At 38.8% G+C, this 17,899-nt stretch overlaps 1 pseudogene; it reads left to right on the top strand.

Moving 5' to 3' along the window:
* Positions 1-12,098: 12,098 nt before the first annotated feature.
* LOC102012540 lies at positions 12,099-16,738 on the top strand (annotated as a pseudogene).
* Positions 16,739-17,899: the final 1,161 nt, after the last annotated feature.

Genomic DNA, 17,899 nt, shown 5'->3' with positions numbered 1-17,899 from the left:
GAAGGAAGGAAGGAAGGAAGGAAGGAAGGAAGGAAGGAAGGAAGGAAGGAAGGAAGACTGACACAAGACTCTCCTTCAGGCAAGCTGCTATGGAATAATGTCTTTAGGACTCTTAGCAAAGTTTTGGTCCAACTGAAAGTCTACTAGGGTAACAATTTAAACTTTTCAACGATTGTGAGAAAGAGTTTATACCTAAATATTTCATCTGACCTTTGGCCCAAGCCGTATTTTGCATAAAAATTTCTTTGCTTTCTAGAAAGACTACATTTTCAAATAGTGCAAATGTTAGCACTTGCATAGTCTCCAAATACTGCCAACAAACTAAGCAGTTTTTTCTGTAGTTTATTTCTTTCTCATCTTAGCTTTTTATAGGGAGAAAAATGAAGCCAAGTAGAACTTAAAATTTTTCTGTGTGAAAATCATCTTTCTAAGGCTCGCAAGTTGATTATGTAAATTTTTATGTCCCAGGGACCACAAATGATAGTTTCATTTACATAAAATTTAGGTTGCCATTTATTTCCAGCCTGATATCACCTTTACCTCGCTGCTTTTCTAACTTTATTAGACCAATTGTTTAACATTTTTCTGGATATAGTTCAAATTGAGATTTAATTTTCAAACACAGTGAATCATGCCTCTAGCTTGGGACACAGAGGCTACAGCGAGGGCAATGCCAATGAAATAAAATTAATTTTTGTCCTACTAATCAAGCAGAGAAATTTCAGCATTCCCTTAAAAAGCTATTATCCTGACCCATATTCATTCTTTTGCCTCTTTTCCCACAAGGATCACACCAACAGTAATGAAGCAGAAAACATTCTTCATGGTAAGAAATTAATGTGCTCCATAATGGGTTATAAACTTGTACCTCTTCACTGCTCATGCAGTTTTGATAAGCTTGACACATTTTAGACCTCTTTCATTTAACACAGAGCAATTTTAGTTCTTAAAGTTCCAGTGGAAATAATTTTCCTATCTATCATTAGAATGGTTCAATATATTCATTAATCTAAAAAATAGTGTTCAGAAAATGATTTTTTTTTATCTACTCCAATTACTCAGCCAGCTTCAAAAAGAAAAAAGGGTTATTTTCTGAGGATTCCAAATCTAGATTTGACACGAGTATCTTCATAAGCCATCATAATTATAAAGCAACATTTAGAGATAGAGCTGCTGTTGGCATGAATAAGGCCATTTTCTATTGACAGAGATTGTACGCACAGAAATCAGAGACGCTGGCATTGCCCAGGGGCACCCAGGGCTCCCTCGGGAACACAGGGTTCCTCTTCCCATCACTCGCTGGAATTCTACAGGATAGCTTGTTCCCCTCTTGTTCTTCTCTCAGGGGCACAATCAGCTATTTGCCAGCCAGCTAGGTCACATGTAAAAGCATCCCAATAAGAAACAAGGTAAAATGTGGAAGCCAGCGTTCCCTGAGAAGCTCCACCCATGGTCTTATTTTTAAAGTAATCGATACTGAGATTGTTTATTTCTACAGAAAAGAATATTTAGACTGATTTTCAAACCATACTACAGAAAGGTAAGTCTCTTTTGCAATCATCGAGTATTAAATTTGTCCATCTGCAAGTTATAGGAGCCCAGTGAAACGTTATCACACATGATTTTTCAGTAGTGGGACAGTATAAAGATTAAATAGCTAAATATACACATGAGTTCTGATAAGGTTGCAAATTATCAGATTTTGGGGAATATGATCATCATGTAATACAAATATGTATAATGTATAGATATGTACATATGCAAACATATATACGTATATACACATATACACACATATACATATATACAAGTATATCCGTATGTACACATATATATACATATATATACAATATACACATATATGCACATATATACACAGGTACACACACATATATATATGAAGGGGTCTAAGAGATGCAAGGAGGTGGAGGAGGCAGAGGAAGGAAGAGTGGGCCATAAAAACAGAATTGAGGCCAGGCATGGTGGTGCACGCCTATAATCCCAGCACTCGGGAAGCTGAGACAGGAGGATCACTGGGAGTTCAAGGCCAACGGGGCTACAAAGTGAGTTCAAGGCCAGCCTGAGCTGTGTAGTGAAACCTTGTCTCAAAAAAGCAAAAAAAAAAAAGAAAGAAAAAAACAGAATTGACAAATGTCATGTATATCTACCAAGTCCCATGATCAGTGTAATCAATATGTACTACAAACATATGCCAAAAATAAATTTCAAATGGAAAAATTCCAAACTATGAGTCTCAGCAAACAGACACCTACTCTGTACCTACCAAGTATGAGTATGTAAAAGTTCAGGAATGATGATGCCCAGCTACTCTAAGACATTATATTGATCCCAGCACTACAAACCTAGAAGTCTGAACTTGCAAATGAGGAAAAGGAGAAAAATATAAAATGAATGAAGGTAACCACGGTAGTGGAGGAAATGCACACCAATCTTATCACTTCCTCACAGTGGACGTTACTCATTGTAACATTTATCTATTGCCTGTACCAAAATATCACATCACCCAATGGCTTAACACATTATCTGGTGTGCAGGTGAGCTGGGCAGTGCTGCTAGCCTGGGCTGTGCTCCCCTGTCCCAGGGCTGTTTGCTCATGCATTTACAAGGATGTGTGAACTAAGATGAATCACAGAAATAGCTGAATTTTGCCCCTGCTTGGGTCTCCTTCTCCAGAAGGATAGCATGGGCTTGTCCAAAGATGGCAGTGATGAGCTCTAGGGAAAAGAATACAATCTAGAAGCTTCTTAAGATCTAGGCTCAGAACTTGAAAGAAAAACAAAATTTTCTCTCCATGTTTGATTAGTCAAATCAAGCCCAGCCAGGACACATTTAAGTACTGAAGGATCCATCTCTGGATGTGAGAAGATATTAAAAAGCTAACCATTTATGTAAACCCTAATTGAGCATAAAGCCTGTTACTCTTACAGAATGAAGAAGCTTCCTGTGAGCTCAGTTCTTCAAGAAGTTACTCCCAATTTCTCAATAAAAACAAATTGGTTGTCCATGGGGTATGACAAAATCAAGTGTCAACCTACTCAGCTATGATTAAGATAATTATATGATATATCTGATATAATCTAATAAAATGATATGTCCTGATAAGGTATGATCTAATTTTTTGATAATTTAGGAATAGATGGGGAATGATTTTCAGATAAGCTATCTATGATCTTTTCTTCTCATTTTCAGAATACCAGTTATTTAACCTTTCAATGTCACTACTATCAGTGCTTATCTTTTAATATTGCAAAATCAACATGTATGTGTATGTATATCTTATAAATTGCAAAGTATTTCACATAAGTTAACTTCTTCATTCTTTGAAGCAGGTAAAACAACAGTTATTTCCACTTGAAGTTTTTTGAAAAGATGATAAACAGAAACATTTAGTGTTCTTGAATTTCATGTTTAGTGCATGTAGGTATAAAATAAAAATCTAAATCTTAACCTAATATCCCAGTTACTTTCCACCTTGCTGCAACAAGATACCTGACATCTGTAGAGGGAGGGGAGGTTTATTCTGGATCATAGATCATAGATCATAGAGATTTGAGTTCATAGTCAGGAGTCTCCCAGGCAGAGAGGCATGGAAGAGCGGCATTTCAGGGGAGAAGCAGCTCATGGCCTGATGGCAGGAAGGAGAAAGAGATCAGGGAGGAGGGGAGGAGTTAGACCTTCCCAGCTTACCATAGTAGTGACCCACCTGTACTGACCAGGCTTCACCTCCTAACATCAAATTTAGCTATAAATTCATCAGGAAACTAATCCCCTGATGAATATGATACCCCATGACCTCCCCAAACCCCCACCTATGAACACATGAGGCTTTGGGGGAACATCTAGATATAAACCTTAACATTCTGTCCAGACCCCAAAGACTCATGCACTTTCCTTCATGCAAAATGTATTTAGTCCATCTCTAATAGTTTCTAAAATGCTAATAGCTTCAACATTGCTAAAAGTCCAAGTTCGGAGATTTCTCTGAGATTTAAAGCAAGCTCTTAATTTAAGGCAAGCCCTACAAAAATCAAAAAGAAAGTGAAATGCTGACAGCATGTAACAGTATAAAAGAGACATTCCAAAGGGAAGGAATAGAGGAATAGAAAACAATGGGAACAAAGAAAGACCCAAATTCAGCAGGGCAAGCATTAAAACCCACAGTTTCATGTCAGGCACCCAGGGTAAATTCTGGTGGTGTGAAGTAAAGTCCAAAGGGGTCGGTGGCCCTGCCTCTGGCACTGCTGGTGCTTGTGTTGCCAGGTTTGAGGGCTTCAGTCTCCTTCTGGAGGTGATTCCTGGGTTGCTTCTCTCCTGAGCAAGGAACCCATCAAGACAAGTACAAACAATAGTAAAGTCTTACATCTATTACTGAAGAAGGTAGGAAAAGAAACAAGCTCTGAAGAGTGGGTTTGGGTCAAGTAAAATAGGAACATAAGTACACTCTAGAAGAGAAAGCAAGCTACCTTAAAGTGGTACAGTAGGAAAGAGCTCAAAGCCAGCTATCTTTCTGTATCTCCTACTTCTCAGGGTAAAATCAAGTCCAGGTCATCCTACCAAAAACTTGCTGCAATTCTCATGAGAATTTCATGTGCAGGGCTTTGGAACTGTTCTGTGCATGTAGCCTGGGATTTTATGATTAACACCTGCCTACTTCTCTAGGCAGTCTTCGCCACACCCTAATCTCCTTCCTCAGTTGCGTATCTCATGACCTCTCTTTGGTCACTCCTTATAGGTTTCCTCAGTCATTCTATGTTCCTAGCTTGTTCAGCTTCCTGAGATATCCACTGTTCTTTCAGTTTCACATGCTTTCCTTTCAAGAGCACACCACCTGGCCTCCCAGGCTTTCTTTTGAAGTAAGAGTGGAAGCCTCCCTGGGCCCACAACTCTTGTATTCTACATTGTTATGATGTCATTATCACATGGATAATGTCAAGGTCTGCCACCAGCTTGAGCAGTAGCCAAATCCTGTTGTGTATGGCTAGTGGTTAATTCTGAGTGCCTGGATGACTAAGTACTGTGAGCTGAATCCTGGGGAATCAATTCCTGTTTCTTAGGCTGCCACTGGTATCCTGGAGCACAATGCCCTGGGGCTGGCTATCTTCTCTAAGAAGTCTTTCACTTTTCCACTCTTGAGTTGTCACGAGTGGGTTCTTTCTAATTTCTCCTATGTCTTCAAGGCATCCTTACTACTGCCCAGATCCAAAGTACTTGGCTTCTTTTAAATGCATACTCAAAATATTGTAAATCATTCAGCAGTGCCTCTGTCTTGAAAGATCCCCCAGCAGCATCTAAGCAACAACCTAAATGTTTGGCTGCCTTAAGTTTCCCCTGTCAGATTAATTAGACCGCAGTTCTCAGTCTTAGTCTCCTGAAAAGTCTCAGGCCTTGAGCAGAAGTAGACAGCATAACACGTGTTATCTGGAGTCCAACTTCCAGTGAAGTCTGAGATTTGAATTGAAGCTGCTTGAGCCTGATCTTTGTGGTCTGTCTTTTTATCCACACTCTGGTCTTCTGAGCTTAGTTGTGACCTATTTGGAATCAAAACACAAGTCACTGAGACCAGGAGATAGACAAACATTCCGAAGCTAGGAAAGGGACCTGAATAAACTGAGATAAGCCCTGGGAAAGTTGGAACACAAGGGAAAGAGGCTCACTGAAGTCTTCCCTGGGAAGCCAGAGAGCAGGAGAAATCTGTTCTCCTGAAGTTGGAGGCCTGGGTAAAAATGCCAACCACAGGCAAGCACTTGCAGAAATTAAGATACGCCCTGAGATGTTGAGGTGAAACACAAGTCTTCTCTTTCTGACTTTAGAAACCAGGCTACAAGTGGCAACTGCATTGTTTGATGGTCTCATTTTCATGCACCCACCAAAATAGGCCAACAAAGTGCATAAAAACTCCTGAATGTAGGTGCCTATGCATTGCCCTCCCTTGGAGCCTCTCTTGGCTGTTAGTGACAGGTTTTCTTTATTCTTTCTAATGAGCTACACTCAAGTCATTCCCCGTTCTTGTGTTTGTGGACCTCATACTTCATCTTCAGGACAAGAACCCCTAGGGAAGAGAAAATTGGTTCTATCACCAGTTCAGGAAACTCTGCCTCTAGCATAAATAACATCTCAAAATTCAAGAGTATGTAGGGAATAACACAATAATATACTATGAGAAAGGAAATTATTTTGCAGCCCTCTAGACACTGTCACTTAAACAAGGCCATGTGAATATTCTCATAGCTGTCCAAGGGCAAATAACTACAGATGTTATTAATCACCAGGAAATTACCTGGCTTTACTAAAGCTGCAGGACCATGATCCTGTTAATCAAATTCTATGTTCAGGTGTCAACAAAATGAACCACAAAATTCATGGTCACACTGTGAGCTTATGGTCTCAGGAAAAACCTAGGGTCGAAAATAATTGAGTTGAACTTCATGGAGAACCAAGAGAATAGAAGGTGAGGTAATACCATATCTTAAAACCAAGCATAAAGAATTTTGAAGCTAAAACAGGAAGTTTCTACATTTTAAGTAAAAATAAAGAAATGAAATACAAGGCTATACTGGAGGCACTCAAGTTGGGAAATAACTCAAAGAAAACACTGAGATTTCATGTTTCTACACTTTGTAAGGGATGGTTGCCTAACCAGAGGAAAAGGATTTAGTCATTTTCAACTTCCCAAACCTTTATTGTGTCAGTCAACTTTCCTATTGCTGGGACAAAATACTTGACACACAAAAATTAAGAGGAAGGATGCATTTGTTTCACAGTTGCAAAGCTTTCAGTCTATGGTTGGATGACTCCAGAAGCAGAGAACAGGGGAGAAGGGCCAGCCAGACTGGTACCCTATAAAGTCCTGCCCCAGCAACCAAGGTCTGACTACACCCTACCTTCTAACAAGACAATCATCTATGAATATAAGTGAATTAAACCACTGATGAATATAATATCATCATTATCCAATCACCTCTCCAGGAATCACTTAATCCAGTCAGGTTGACAGTTAAAATTAACTGGCACAATTATTTTGTACGTGCAATTACTTGATTAATTCTACAGAAGGTACTATGCTGATCAGATCTTATAAATATCAAATTTTTACAGCCAGTCATTGACATAAGCACATCATCCTCAATTCATAAATAAGAAACTTGGTAGTATGGATTCTAACTTGTCATTAAGGGACATGAAATTATCAGTCATATGCCCTTAGTATGTATTTTACTAAAAGGCAGTAGAAAAACTCTTGACTCATAGCCAAAGGAATGATGCCCTACTATAAGGAAAGGAACAAAAAGAGGTGAACTGAAATTCATCTTCTCTCTCTCTCTCCCTTTCCCTCCCCCCCATCTCTCTTACACATTAAGATAGAAAGAGCAAAACAAATGGAACTTGGTAAAATAGCAATTCATATCACTGAGAATATTCAAATCAAAGACAGACAATTGAATACCAATATCAAAAGTCAGAAATGATTTCAGAATTTAAATAATACTTTGGTAAAACAATTCTCAGTCATATATCCTTCTATTTGGTCATTTAGTTTTTAAGAGGCATAAAGGGTGGTATTGTGTAGAACTGAAAGTATTCTGAGAGGCCAATTATTTTCTGGAGCTAGGAATATTTTTCAGGGGGTAAAAACCTATGGAATTTGGATCTATAGGAAGTTTCATCTTCGTTTTAGGAGAAAAGGATCACCCAGTCACAGAAAGAAACTGGCTCATTTTACAGAGAAAGACATGAGGTTTCTTTCTTGGTTTTTAAGATGAGTTGTAGAAGATACGTTGTCAAAGAACTTTCTTTTTTAACCTATCTTTTTTACTTTAAAGATAAAAGAATAAAAATATATTAACAAACACACAGACATTTACAAAGTAACACAAAAACAATACAAGCAATGCAGAATTTCGGACAAAGTGATAGGAAATTAACAATGGTTATTGTATTGCATAATGATATCTTCAAAGTGGTTACTCAGATAAACAAATATAGCAATGTAAATTGATGGTATTTTTATATAATGGAATATTACTCAGCTATAAAGAAAGAGAAACTCGAGGCTTTTATAGGTAAATGGACACAACTGGAGAACTTAACTCATAAGTGAAATAAATCCAACTCACACATGTAAACACTATATTATCTCCCTAGTGTAAGAACCCCAAAGAATGAATAAAATCTAAAAGGTACAATAGATATTGTGAAAGGGAAAGAAACTACTCAAAAGGAAAGAACAACTGGGATGAAGAACTTTTTTTGAACTCTCTCAAACTATTCCTTTCTTAAAATCAGGTTTCTCCTTTACTTTATCAGCTAAGCTAATTTATGGACTTACAGTGCCTTTACAGATTTTGAGTGTGATAGACCTAAAAGACAAGAAACATAAACAAAACTCAGAAATACCAATATGAATAAACTCAGGTAATGTCTTGAAGTTACAGTTTTCTCTAAAGTACAATTTTTTTTTATTTTTTCCCTATCTTCTTTCTACCTGTCTCTGTTTCTTCTATCTCTGCTCATGCCTTTGAGCCCCCCACAACAGACTTTGATCATTTGTTCTAATGAGTTTCTTTTTTTTTTTTTTTTTTTTTTTTTTGGTTTTTCTCCGGTACCAGGAATGTTCTAATGAGTTTCAAGGACGAATGCTTCAGGATGGGGCAGGGGGAGCACTGACCCTGTCTAGCTAAGGATTAAAAGTTTTACTCTCACTGAAAGGAGACAAAGCAAGCTAGATTTTGTCATTTGATGAACTGTTCCTCTTTGATAGCCTGGAAAAGTGGACAAGAGCATTAGGAAGTCACGGAATTTTGAGCTCCATTTTATAACCATGTTATAAGCAAAGCCCAAAAGTGAAAAGTTGTATTTTAGTGAATAGTGGCTCTAAAATTAGTAGAATTCAGACAAAAGTAGGTAGTGTTTACCATAAGCATTTTATCTCTGTTTTAAGATTTTTACCCAAGTACAACAGGTGAAGTTCAAGAGTATACTGTTTTGTCAGTAAGAAGTCCAATTTTCTCCTAATTATAACAATTATTACAGTGAGCTAAGTTGGATAAAAATAAATAGGTAGAAAGGAACTGGGCTGTCAAGGAAGTCAGCAGGAAAAAAAAAAAAAAAAAAAAAAGACATCAGAATTGTGCCTGAAGGTGCATCTGAAGATCCTCAGGCCCAAGATAAAGATGCACTGACCAGGCCTACATGTCTCCCTAAGGCATAAAAAATAACTTGGGATTATACTGTGTTGTAATTAGTACCACTGAGACCATTAAGTCCAGACAGGTATCAATTGCCTAGATGGATAAGTGACCAGAGTATCTGCACCTGTCCCTTCCCCAAAACGCCTTTGTTTTCCACGTACCCTTACTATATGACCTGTTTCCCTATTGGGTCAATATTATCTAAGTGGCTATACTTGTAATCCCAGAGGGTGATTGTAGTTTGACCTACACTGTACCATATCGTGGTTTTCCTGTATAAATTATTCCTGGAAAAGGGCCTTGGTGACCAACTATTCAGGACTGATCCTGAAAATCCAGGAACTACTCTTCTGTCCGTATTTCTAATAAAACTCTCTTAACCTCTTCCTTTGGTTCGCAACTCCATTCCCCAATGTTGTGGACCACAAACTTGGCACATTTGGCATCTAAGAGATTGAATTACTATTCTCCTATATCACAGTGAACAGTGGAAGTGGATACACTAAACAAAGATATCTATGTTTCTATGTAACTACTGAACCATTACAATTCTTACTATAGTGCTTAGAACTTATATTTGCCTCTATCTGTAGATTTGAGTACCCATTTTAGTGGTGGCTCTAGATAATACAAAGTCTGAAGCAGAAAATAGAAAGTTGGTTCATATCACAAAGCAAACAAGGATTAGGAGGTAAAATATTTACATTACTATTTTAATCCTATAGACACACCTATACAAAAAGCTAAATCTTTGACTAAATGATACTTGAAAACACATTATAATAGCATAATGTCAATACATTAAGACAGGCTAAAGGACACATTTTTGAAGAGCTAGTGGAGCTGGAATCCATGACTTCTCATGGCTATAGGCTAAAATATTATAGGAGTACCTAGAGACTGCTAATAACAGCTGAAGCACTATTTGTAGCTCCATTTCATAGCTAGTCTAGGACTTTTTCTATATTATTATTAAGTAGTCAAATGTTTTGGTTATATTTTCCTTCTGGAAAGTATAAGACCAAGTCAAAGACCTGTGTTACTCTGTAGATATAGATAGATATAGATAGATGATACAGATATAGATGATAAAATATAGATTATGTAACTATAGATGATATGTATAGAAATAGCTATAGATGATATATATATAGATAATATAGATAGTTATAAATATAGATGATATAGATAACTATACATGATTATGAAGCTATAGATGATATTGCTATAGATGATATATATAGATGATATACACATAGGTGATACAGATATGGATCTAAATATAGATAAATATAGATTATATAGATATACCTGATATGTAGATATTGGTATAGATGACATATACGTAGGTGATATAGATACATGATAGAGATAGGAATAGATATCAATGTCAGTTAAGGTTTTTCAGGGGCTATTTTGGGGGCCATATAAAGAATTTCTTAGTTCCTCTTGTTTTTCTGCTGTGAGTTATTTTGTGGTGGCAAACAGGCTGAATTCCACAGAAGACTGAAGAACTTTATTTATGACAAACAGAGTTTATTGAATTTTACACCGATCATCGCACATCCCCGACTAGTATGTCAGGAACAGGGGGTGGCTGGCCTTTTTGTTTCCACCTTAAATCCACCTTTGGTTTCTATGGAAATGCATTGGAATGTTGCAGCTGTTGACGTAGGTGGCCACACATTGTTTTCCTTGTCCCACGTGACTGGGTCAGGCCCCAGTCATGAGCCCAACCACAATGATATATACTTTCTGCACTCTGCTCTCTATGCCCCCCTTTAGATAACCATACATTTCCTTCAGGGTTACAATGTTTATCTAGGGCTAGGAAAGCGATGAAACAACCCAGGCAGGGTCATAAGTGGTAATTTGGGCCCTCGTGGTCTTTGTCTTTGGAGAAGCATTCCAGGGCAAGGTGGACTGCAAAGTTAACTCTTTACAACCCCTCCAGGATGTTTCTCAAGACACATTTTGAGGCTTGCACTAAGACTAATATTATCCTATCTTAAAATGATATGCTAAGAGTTGCCATCCCCTACAATTTCTTCTGTTATTTGCAAGGATAGATAGGCCCAGTCTTGCTTGACCACATGGATTTCCTTGAAACATTCCCTGCTTAGTGACCCTCCCTTTTGCAAAATGTACATTGGTTGATTCCTGTCCCCTGGGTTCCAACAACCCCTCTGCTTGGGAGGTTGGGTGACTCACCAGAGTTGCAAGTTTCTCTCAGGCGAGTCCTATGGGTTTTGGCTGACCTGGAGTGCAGGGGTCAAAACACTGATGATCTTCTTAGCCCACTTGTCTCCCTTCACTTTGTTTCCAGGCCTGAGCTGTTTAACAACCTAAAAATCAGTTATACCAGTCCAGAAATGGGAGCAAGAAAGGAGATTAGGGAGTAGAAAGGCTGACGGAGAAGGTAGGTGTGACCTGTGAATTACAAAATCCAGGAACACATGTGCAGAACAGTTCCCACAGGCCTGCATCTGGACTTCTTGGGATAACTCAAGCCTGCTCTCCATAGGTTGGCCCAGACCTGACAGTCAGAGGGATGGGTGATTCAGAAGGACAGTTGGTACCAAGCTCTTTGCTACTGTGTCCCTTTGCAGTAACTTGCTCTCTCCTGTACAGTATTCCTTTTCCTGGCTTTATGTGGCCCAAATTGGCTCTGCAGAGCCTGTTTCTTTTGCTTCTTTTAATAAATGTAAAACGTTATTAACTTTTGTGCTTATGTTGACAAATTCTTTCTTCAGAACAGAAAGAACCTAGAAACCTCTAGAAGGAGAGTCCAGCACTCCAAAACACTGTAAAAGAGTAAATATTAATTCTTTTTTTAAAAAAATTCTATTTTAATCCTTTCTGAATACCAGGCACTTTAAACTACAAAGTATGACCAGAGAACAGCCACCTTTTTCAGGAATCATGGAAATGCCACTGAACAGGTTTGATGAGGTCCCCAAAATGGGGGTGGGGAACCTGGACTCACCCAACTCACAGCAGGTTACAGGTGTGTTGACTTCCACTACAGAAGAAGAATTTTTAGGACACATCAGTGAGAGACATAAAGAAGTTCATTGGGCTGAAATTGTAAAAGTACACACACAAAGAAATAGGGTGTGGGCCCTCGAAAGAGAGGTGTTTCTATTCAAGCATTTGCAAATTGCATTAAAAAGAGCTTGTAAATATTTTCTAAAAACAACAAATGAAGTAAATGTTTTGTCAACCAAATACAGTCTGCATAATCTTTTTTGAATCTGTTTGTTTGTTTGTTTGTTTGTTTTTTCATTAAGTTTACTGGTGCAATTTAGATTGTGAGATAGGAATTAATTGTTCAAAAAGAAAGGGGATCCAGGGAGTTGAGGAAGGGAAAGAAAAAAAATTTAAAACAGGATAACATGGAAATAAAGCTTTGTAAATAATGAAGGAAATAAGGGTTGAACAGAGGGAAAGAGAATAGGGAAAAGAGGGACTAAGATATTTCATGTACAGACACAAATTCACTATGATGAGCATAATCATTATGTGTATCTAAATTGTTTCACCGCTTACAAGTGTCAAGTAATTCTTTGTTCATGGGGTGAAGTTGACCAACCTGTGACGACACTGTGTGAACCTCCTTGCACAGCACATACAGAGGCAGCATGCCATTATTCAAGCCCAAAGCAAGTATCCTTTAATTATTTAAGATTTATTAACTTTCTCTTTTGTAGCCAGCTTTATGTATTTTATTTCTGTCCTGTATAAAGGAATTTCTTCCTTACAGTCTAATCAGAGCAGTGGGGCTGCTTCATTTAGTTAAGCTTCACTTCTCTGTATGCACAGAGCAACTTAAAAATTAAAAGTAGGTATTTAATCATCAAGAAGAACTATTTTTCCTATTTTGAATCATATTGGTAACCTCTAGTGGGAAATTCTAGAAATGATTTCAGTTTAAAATGCTAACATCTAATAAGAGAAACTAAGCCTGGAATGAAACCTAACATACTGTACGTATTCATTCATCTCAGTACCATAGGGGCATCTCAAACTTGTATATCCATAGGAGAACACATTAGCATCTTCTAAATTCGCATCTTCATAATTTGTGTCATGTTAACTAGTTGGAAACCTTGGAGTGGCTTCAACTGCCTATTCCTCCTTTATTCCCTACATCTTATCAATCACAAAATGCAGCTGGTTTTACCTTGAGATGGCCTAGATTCTAGCGTCCTTTGCTAACATATTGTGAACACATCCAGGCAATTCCTGGCCTCCTTCCTACCCCCATGTTACCTGTGGGCCCTCCAGTTCAGGTAGCTCTCTATAAAACTTGCATCCCCTCCAGAAATAGCTTCTTCAAAATTAAAAGCCAGTTCTGAAAGAAGCCTGCATAGAAAGGGTCTTGGTTTCCTGCCTTCTAAAGGGTTACATCTAGACATTTTTAACCCACCAAAGCCAGGTATACCTCTCTAGTGCCCAGCTTTGCAGGTACCTCTCCTGAGAGGGTACTTTAGATGGAGAAGCTGAGCGTCTAGCTTCCAGGACACCAGTTTATTGGCAACACTAAAATATATTTCAAATTAAGAAAGATGAGTGTAATATATTACTCAAAAGAGTATTTTGCAGGGACCAGGACCCAGTGGGACACAGGTGGGGCCTCCCCCTGTTACTGCAGTGCCAGAGGTGGTGGTGAGAGCTCTGAGACCTGTGGAAAAGGACCTCACCTATGACTGCAAGGAGCTCAGTCAAGGTGCTGTTGCCACTGAACCACGTGAAGTAGAGGGAAGTCCTGCTAAGAAAGAAGTATTAGAAAAAGTGAGATTTTACTCATGATAAAGAAGATGATCTTCAGAATACCATTGCTTTGAGTTCCCCAAAATTCAAGCTGATGGAAGAGATCTTAAAGGATACACGAGGTAACCTTTGAAGAAACTAAAGATTAAAAGGAAAATGCTGTGAAGTCTAGGGTGAAAATTCCAACCTCAATGACTGCAGGGTAGTTGATGGCCAGCTAGTTGAGCTGAAAAACACTGGCCATACATGTTGACTCAGTGCCATTACTCAGTCTCTGTTTCAGTTGTCTGAATTTCAAGGACTTGTTCTGAGCTGTCATCTGCCACAAAACGTGTTTGAAAATTGTCAAAGTGACATGGAAAGGGAAAATGCCATGGTGAAGCAAGACCTTCAGTATTCGTTTGCTGTGATAACAGGATCAAATCGAAAACTTGTAGACCTTTCTATACCACCAGATCTATTAAAGGGAATATTCTGATCATCTGAGGGACAACAGTGAGATGGCACTGAATTCCTACACAAGGTTCTGGACTTGCTAGAGGATGTATTCCAGCTAGCTGTTAATGTTAACAATCCCAGGAACAAATCTGAAAATCCCATGTGGAGCAGTTTTACAGTTCTCTCTTGACTGAAGGGATTTGTAAAGGAAAGCCCCTCTGAAACAAAGAGACCTTCTCCCAAGTATGCCCTCTAGGTAAACAATGATCACAGCATAGAGCTACCTTTAGTGTCGACCTTCAAGCTCTCAAGATTTGTGATCAATCATTCCCTTGGGCAGCCAAAAAAATTCATAATAACCTGGAATTTCCCCAGATTATTTAAATGGATAGGTGCATGTACAAGAGCAACAAGAGTATTTGAGATAAGAGAGAGTGTATTTGAAAGTTGAAGCAAGAAACAAAAGCTCTGCAACAAAATTTGGATAGATATATAAAATATAGCTCAGGTTAAACTTGGTTCCCACCCCCAGACACGTTGAAATATGTTACCAAATTTGCCAGTGTGAAACCTGACTCAGAAACCTGTTGATTTCAAAGTGACACACACATGACATTGCCAGTTTTTTCAGAACACAGCCAGGTTTCTAGCCTGATATCCAAGGAACATACAAGTCCAGACAGCTCTTTCCTAGAGGTTGAGAGTGCCTTTCCTCTTTCTGGAGCCTATCTGCGTAAGTCTGAGGTGATAGACAGGCCACTGACTTCTCCCTCATCTTTCCTGGAAGGTCTGCACACCCAACTCCTGGAACAGTTGCACCCGAGGAGATGAACTTTGCTAAGCTCTGTCTTCAGAGGTGGAGAAGTGAAATTGAACAAGACATATAAGACTCACGTAATCATAGTGTAAGCACCACTGAGACTACTCAGCAGGTACACTGACATCCTCTCTGTTTTCAGATGTCTCATTGGGCACCTACAAATCTTATTCATGAAGGACAACCAAGTGCTATGTGCTACTGGACCTCTACCTATAATGAACCCCAGCAAATCTGGTTCAAATACAATGGTATCTCTTAATTTTCCTGAGAGAATTTGACAGAGTTTCCTATGGGGGCCTGAGAAATATTAGTGTTTACTGTGATGAGTATCAGTGGCAAGCTACCCACTACTTTAATGCAGAGGCAGCCCCAAACGAATCTGACCAAATGAGAGAAGAACTGGCAGCCCTAACTGCTGAACCCAAGGATTACATCCAGAAAGACAGCTCGTGGTTGGGGCAGGAAGTAGAAGCATGAGAAGAGCGGTCTTCCAAATTCCTCATATGGAAGCCTCTCCGAACTCAGCGTCACAGGAGTTCTCTGCATCCCATAATCCTATAGTAGCCTCTTCTCGTGTGGTTCTCTGCTTTTCACCTGAACGTGCTGTGGCTGTAAAGAGACAGACCTCTCAGGTTACTGCACATGCCTTTGAGAAGAGTAGTGCAGAAGCAGCACTGAATGAGGCCTTGCATGAAGAATACCCGCTTCTCCTGTCTGCTTCTCAGAGTCCCCCACCTCTCACAGTGATGTGAGACTCCAACATATTCTGATCTGCATTTTCCAAAGTGAAGCATAAAAAAGACAGTATCAGAACAGACCTTTCTGGATGGGCCTGCAGATAAAAATCTGACCACTGATGGAAGATCAATCAGTATTATGAAGGTGGCTCAGGCTAAACTGCAGGAAACTGGTCCAAATGACCTGAATACAGAAGAGTACAGAGGGGACATGGTGACTGTAGTTTGTTGCTAAAGGTGTCAGTGTCCCATCTACAAGGCCTGGAATTCTATCAAAAATGAAAGTATCAAGAAGCACAGTCCTACCTGGTATATGCCCACCTGAGCGATGCCACTCTGGTAATGTGGGTGGGAGAAGGAATCAATAATTACTTTATATGAAAGAAAATACCTTCTAGAGCTAAAAGCCAAAGCAGCTTCACCTTTGAAACAAATGATGACTACTCCATAACAGGGCACTAACTTGATGAATTAGTGGGTCACACCCTGCATTCAACTTATCATTAATAATGACATCACCAGTGGTGATGTGTATGTCACTGACGTCATGCACAACCAGTGGTGCTCTTATCTTGGGCAGGATATTGACGAAAATCTGCAGCTGTGCTTAGGGAAGTTTCTACCCAGGCTTCTGGATCCTTCTGCACAAACTGTTGTCTGAAGAAACCCCTATTTGTCCTAATTCTCCCTGTGAACTCTGTAGCTGATTTGTAGCTGTCATGGAGTCAACTCAAGGAGTCTCAACAGTGATGGAGATGTAAGGCTGTACGTTCAAGGTCTACCTCGGTCTCTGCTTCTCCACTTGCTGCACGGCCATCTGTTGTTACATGGTCACTGGAGAAAGGGAGTAGGTGAATGAGTGAGATTCACATACACACGCTATCCATGATTAAGGAAGTACTAAAGGTGACATTTCACTTTTTAGGTACAGAATTATAAAAGATATTTTGCTAGAGATGACAGGAACCAATGTATTAAGGTACTGAATTTCGCTCAAAGACCCGAAGTGCCTCGAAATTACAAAACTTGGGCTTTTTCTAAGCCTCTCACTGCTTTTAATTATCCTTCAGGCATAAATATTTTTGACAGCAGAACAAAAGAGTGATTTATCAGAACCTGAATCAGATGAATAGCTACTAGTTATTCTATCAAGTATGGATGACATTTTAAAATTCTGAGCTATAACAGATTAATACTGTAAATCTTGCTTGCTCTTGACAAGAGACAAAATGGGCTGCTGATGAGCCGCTTCCCCTTTACATGTGGGCAGAGCATACAGTCACATAGCAGGAGATGCTGACAAAAGTCAAAGCAAAATGGTACCTCTTTTTTTTCTTCTCCTTTCTATATTTATTTTGACATAGGATCTCACTATATAGTTGAAACTACTGCCCTTGAACACACTATGTAGCCCAGGCTGGCTTCAAACTCATGTGAATTCTCCTGCCTCAGCCTCCCAAGTGCTGGTATTAAAGGTATGAACCACCACTCCCGACTTCCTTTATATTTTTAAATAAGCCAAAAGACCTCATTCTCAGTCCTGAGTGTAAGAAAGGAAATCAAGGCCTTTGGACAGAATAGCATGCTACAGCTTGACTAAGGATAGCATTTTAATAGTTAACCATTTAAGCAAAATTTTCTGTTACCTGAAGATTGTCAAAAACAAATGCATGAGCCTACTGTTCACCCAATAGAATATTTTGATTCTCCTCTCCATTTTTTCTTTTAAAAAATAAGAAAAAAGAAAAAGTACCTATTTATCCATATGTAGAGAGAAAACCATTTTAAAGTACTCCTAATTAAGAAGTATGTTTTAACCAAAATTTAGAGATTAATAGAGGAAACAAGGGAGAGAAGAACATTTAATCAAACTATTCACATTTTATAATGTTGAATAAAACTATCAGTTTTATCATAAAAAA

Source organism: Chinchilla lanigera, unplaced genomic scaffold (assembly GCF_000276665.1).
Source record: "Chinchilla lanigera isolate Chin_1 unplaced genomic scaffold, ChiLan1.0 scaffold00084, whole genome shotgun sequence".
Lineage (NCBI taxonomy): Eukaryota > Metazoa > Chordata > Mammalia > Rodentia > Chinchillidae > Chinchilla > Chinchilla lanigera.
Note: the sequence above shows the minus strand (reverse complement) of the source record. Positions and strands in the feature narration are given on the sequence as shown.